Source organism: Aegilops tauschii, chromosome 6, assembly GCF_002575655.3.
Source record: "Aegilops tauschii subsp. strangulata cultivar AL8/78 chromosome 6, Aet v6.0, whole genome shotgun sequence".
Classification (NCBI taxonomy): Eukaryota; Viridiplantae; Streptophyta; class Magnoliopsida; order Poales; family Poaceae; genus Aegilops; species Aegilops tauschii.
Genome location: NC_053040.3, coordinates 17,941,292 through 17,946,739, shown reverse-complemented (window position 1 = coordinate 17,946,739; position 5,448 = coordinate 17,941,292). Strand labels below are relative to the sequence as shown.

The following is a 5,448-nucleotide window of genomic DNA, read 5'->3' as shown; positions in this document are numbered from 1 at the left end:
TAATTGCTCTATACTCGGCCATGGTTAACATCAATCCCAATCATGTCCACCTAGAGGTAGGTTTAACATTTAGACCAGACGGTACATGACAAACTGTTTAGATCAATCACTACCATGCCCATCCGTAGGAAAGGATGGATCCATTGGCTATAAAATGCCCTATGCATCATTGCAATTACACATTGACCAAAGCAAATACAAGGTGTTAAAAAGATCACGAAGTTGACATTGGGTACATATATAGCATATACTAGTACCTCATGCTATTTGATCATTCTGGAGCCGAGTTCCCTCTTGTTGAAATCTTTATATTTTTTTATGGTCAAGAAAGTATTATAGTTTCCTTTAAGGATTATCTTGGAATGGTAGGTCTCGGGATGGCAAACAGATAGGACTTTGCACTTCACATTTCTTCTATTCTCTATTATCTGTTCCAGTCACTAGTGTTGATGACAGCTTCCAGTCCTGACGCAACCAAAACAATATTGTTGCATGAATAAGTTAGCAATGCTGAAGCTGAGCCCCTACTCAATGGGAGGCCAAGGAATCTCTAAAATCAGCATATTTGCATGCACAAATTCTTCGCCTCTCTAGGGTTTCTGCTTTTGAGTACCAAATGAACAAAGTACGAAAAAAGCAAACGATGGTGGAGGAACATATCACACAACTTTGTTTTTTTCCTTTTATTTTCTTTTCTTTGTAGTAGTAAAGGAAGTACTACGTACTTAGTAATTAAGGAATGCCCCCTTATCCCCATATGTTTGTGACTGTCCTACCAGGCATACCTCCCCTACCCATGTGGCCATGCCTCATGTTGTTAGTATACTGTGACGCCCGGGTAATTAAGCTACAGTAAAACTTTGTTAATGATGCTACATCACTTCGATTACTGTTGCTAATCTTGCGTTAGTTCGAAACCGTTTCAAATTCAAATTCAAAATCAAGCAAACAACAAAAGATTTCAAACGCTAAAACAAAAATGTTCTAAATGTGTCGGATAAATCATAGGTAATTGTGGTGGCGAAACCAAACTTTGAAGAAGTGTTTAAAGGCTCTAAAATAATTAAAACAGTAGGTAAAACAATTAAGTAAATACCTTTTTTTAGTTAATATAATATTTAACTAATTTAATTTGGCACTAAACTTTCTATTGAACTGGTCTAACTTGATATGCTAATCTAGGTGCTAAAGATGTGTTTTACAAAACTAAAGTAATTAGATTCTAAAATATAAACAGAAAAAGAAAAGTAAAACAAATACAAAACATAAAACAAAAGAGAAAAGGAAAACCTCCCTTTCCCCTGGGCCTTGGCCCAGACAACAGCCAAGCCGGCCCAACCCCCACTGTCTCCTCCTACCTCTCTGTTCATCAGGGGGGAGGTGGACGTCGGACAGCCGCCCATGGCCGCGATGGCCACGTGCCGGCCATCGCCGCACCCCGTCGACCTATAAGGCATCGCCTCGCCCCCCAAAACCCTAGGCGCCCTAACTCCCCCCCCTCTCTCGCTCACCTCCTTCCCCATAGAAGCTGCAGCCGCCACCATCGCCATGGCCAAGCTCGTTCTCGCGGCCACCGTTGTCCCCGCAGTCTGAGCCAACCCCGCGGACTCCTCCGGCCACCTCTACTTCGACTTCACGGAGCAGATCAACCCGGGAAGCCCCTGCTACGCCGGATCGAGGCCTTCTTCCTCCTGCTGCCACCGGCGTTCGTCGTCGAATCCGCCACCACTGCTGCTCCTAAACCCACGCCGAGACTTCATGTTCTTGCCCGGTGAGCACGCGTTTACCCCCCTCCCCTCGTTTTCCTCCACTACTTCACTCCTAGATGCTCCGGTAGCCATTGCCAAAGCTTGCTTCCGCCGCTCACCTTGTGGTCGCTGCCATAGCACGTGCTGCTCGCTCTCGGGCACAGCATCGTGCTCCTGGCACTTCCAGGAGGCCTAAGAGCCCTCCAACGCTTGTTGCCGCGCCCTGCAACCCCTTCCCCGACGAGCTCCCATTGCAACTTCCGCCTCGGCTCGTCACCGGTGCCAATTCCGGTCTTCCCCAGATGAGCTCTTGCCACCCATCGACGCCCCTCGCCGCGAGCATTCGAACGCTATATTCTGCACAACGAACCCTGCTCCGCACGCGTTTTCCACGACCTCCCGTGTCAGCGTCCGGAGCTCCAAGCCCGTGCGCGCTTGCGCGCCCGCCCACGTCTGCTGCCGTCCGGGGCCACGCCCTGCTCGCCTGGCCTCAACCTAGCGCGCGCCCATCCACCCGCACCGTCCCGCGCCCGCTGCCGCCCCGGGGCCGCGCCCACCACCCAGCTCGCGTCCGACGCACCCACGAGCGCCCCGCCTGTGGCGCGCACCGCCGCCCCTGAACGCGTCCACCCCGTGCTGCTGCTGCTTTCGCTCCGCTGCCGTCCCGCCGTGTCTGATGCCGCCCAGCTCACCCCACTCGTGTTGGAACCGCTCTGGCTGCGCCTGGCCTTTCCCTTGCTCCGCCCCGCCTGCTGCCTTCCTCCGCCGCTCACCTACGCCCCGCCCCCACTACTCAGCGCCGCCCTGGCCGCGCCCCCTCTGGCCCCAGCCGGTGCCCCGACGGCCTCCGCGCCGGCCAGCGCCCGTCTCGCGTCACCGTGCCCGCAGCCGCCGGCCGGGTTCGCCTGCCCCGTCGCCTCGGGTCTGCCCCGATGGGCGCCTCGCCCGCAACGGCGCCCGCTGCCCAGCGCCTGCTCGGGTGACACCCGCGCCCGACCGCCCGAACCCGTTAAGGCCTCTGGGCCTATGACATATGGGCCCCGCCCACAGAACGATTTAAAAAAAATAAAAAACAAAAAAAGTTAGAATAAATAATTTAATAATTAATTAATTAATGAGTTAATTAAGTTAATTAATCATGTTTAACTAATCTAATTAAAATAAATTAGCCTAATCACTTAGTTAGACTAATTAACCCGGTTTAGTTAACCTAAGTGTATGACCAGTGGGACCCACGTGTCAGCTTGACCAGTCAACGGTCAGAGTTGACTGTTGATGTCATGCTGATGTCATAAATGCAATTTCGAATTAAAATAATCTGTTAATTCTAGAAAATGATTTAAAACTTTAAAAATTAATATAAAATAATCCGTAACTCGGATGAAAATACTTTGTACATGAAAGTTGCTCAGAACAACGAGACAAATCCGAATACGTAGCCCGTTCGTCCGCCACACATCCCTAGCATAGAGAACACGCAGCTTTTCCCCTCCGGTCCGTCTGTTCGAAAACGCGAAACACCGGGGATACTTTCCTGGATGTTTCCCCCCTTCGCCGGTATCACCTCCTACTGCGTTAGGTCACCTCTAGCACCACGTATTGCCATGTTACGCTTTGTGATGCTTTGATTGCTCTGTTATTTATTGTGCTCCCCCTCCGTTACTTCTTTCCGGTAGACCCCGAGGCTGCCGGCGGCCCCCAGTTTGACTACGGTGTTGACGAACCGTCCTTCTTGCCAGAGCAACCATGCAAGCCCCCCCTTGATCACCAGATATCGCCTATTCCTTCTCTCTACTGCTTGCATTAGAGTAGTGTAGCATGTTACTGCTTTCGCTTAATCCTATTTTGCTGCATAGCCTGTCATTGTTGCTACAGTTGTTACCCTTACCTGCAATCCTAAATGCTTAGTATAGAATGCTAGTATTCCATCAGTGGCCCTACATTCTCGTCCGTCTGCCATGCTATACTACCGGGCCGTGATCACTCGGGAGGTGATCACGGGTATATACTTGTATACATTATATGATACATGTGGTGACTAAAGTCGGTCGGCTCGTAGAGTACCCGCAAGTGATTCCGATGTGGGGGCTGAAAGGACAGGTGGTTCCATCCCGGTAGTGGTGGGCCTGGGTTCCCGACAGCCCCCGACTGTTACTTTGCGGCTGGGCGACAGGGCAGGTTGAGACCACCTAGGAGAGAGGTGGGCCTGGCCCTGGTCGGCGTCCGCGGTTACTTCCAAATAACACGCTTAACGAGATCTTGGTATTTGATCTGAGTCTGGCCACTGGCCTATACACACTAACCAACTATGCGGGAACAGTTATGGGCACTCGACATCGTGGTATCAGCCGAAGCCTTCTTGACGTCAGTGACTGAGCGGCGCGCGGCGGGTTGGACCGCGTAACGCAACTTTCTTTGTAATGGAGGTTGCTAGGTCTGCTCTCCGGCCGCCCACGCAACATGCAGGTGTGCAATGGGCGATGGGCCCAGACCCCTGCGCGCATAGGATTTAGACCGGCGTGCTGACCTCTCTATTGTGCCTAGGTGGGGCTGTGACGTGTTGATCTTCCGAGGCCGGGCATGACCCAGGAAAGTGTGTCCGGCCAGAGGGATCGAGCTTGTTGGGTAATGTGGTGCACCCCTGCAGGGAAGTTTATCTATTCGAATAGCCGTGATCCTCGGTAACAGGACGACCCGGAGTTGTACCTTGACCTTATGACAACTAGAACCGGATACTTAATAAAACACACCCTTCCAAGTGCCAGATATAACCCGGTGATCGCTCTCACACAGGGCGACGAGGGGAGGATCGCCGGGTAGGATTATGCTATGCGATGCTACTTGGTGAACTTACCATCTACTCTCTTCTACATGCTTTAAGATGGAGGCTGCCAGAAGCGTAGTCTTCGACAGGACTAGCTATCCCCCTCTTATTTTGGCAATCTGCAGTTCAGTCCACCGATATTGCCCCTTTACATAGATACCCATGCATATGTAGTGTAGTTCCTTACTTGCGAGTACTTTGGATGAGTACTCATGGTTGCTTTGCTCCCCCTTTTTCCTCTTTAATTTTCCTCTTCTTCTCGGACGTCGCAACCAGATGTTGGAGCCCAGGCACCAGACGCCACCGATGACGACTCCTACTACATTGGAGGTGCCTGCTACTACGTGCAAACTGCCGACGACGACCAAGAGTAGTTTAGGAGGATCCCAGGCAGGAGGTCTGCGCCTCTTTTGATCTGTATCCCAGTTTGTGCTAGCCATCTTATGGCAATCTTGTTTACTTATGTCTGTACTCAGATATTGTTGCTTCCGCTGACTCGTCTATGATCGAGCACTTGTATTCGAGCCCTCGAGGCCCCTGGCTTGTATTATGATGCTTGTATGACTTATTTTATTTTTAGAGTTGTGTTGTGATATCTTCCCGTGAGTCCCTGATCTTGATTGTACACGTTTGCGTGTATGATTAGTGTACGATTGAATCAGGGGCGTCACATATACTCAATGATTTTGACATATTGGTTCATTGATTCTCGTGTCCGACAAAGAGTACATGTCTAGCTTATTTATTCTAGTATGTAGAACATGTTGGTTGTTCTAATTCACCGTCTATTGTGCTATCTTTCATGCAAGGACTTTATCGTATTAGTTTTGTTGCAAATATGTGTGATGTGTCTTGCCTTCGAGGAAAAGCTCGCGA

General features: G+C 50.4%; 1 long non-coding RNA gene across 1 annotated transcript; it reads left to right on the top strand.

The window, feature by feature from the left end:
• The first annotated feature begins 1,484 nt into the window (after window positions 1–1,484).
• On the top strand, window positions 1,485–5,153 carry LOC141025500 (uncharacterized). The gene is made up of 2 exons (XR_012187002.1): window positions 1,485–1,771; window positions 4,849–5,153. It is a non-coding gene; the product is annotated as an uncharacterized lncRNA (long non-coding RNA).
• Window positions 5,154–5,448: the final 295 nt, after the last annotated feature.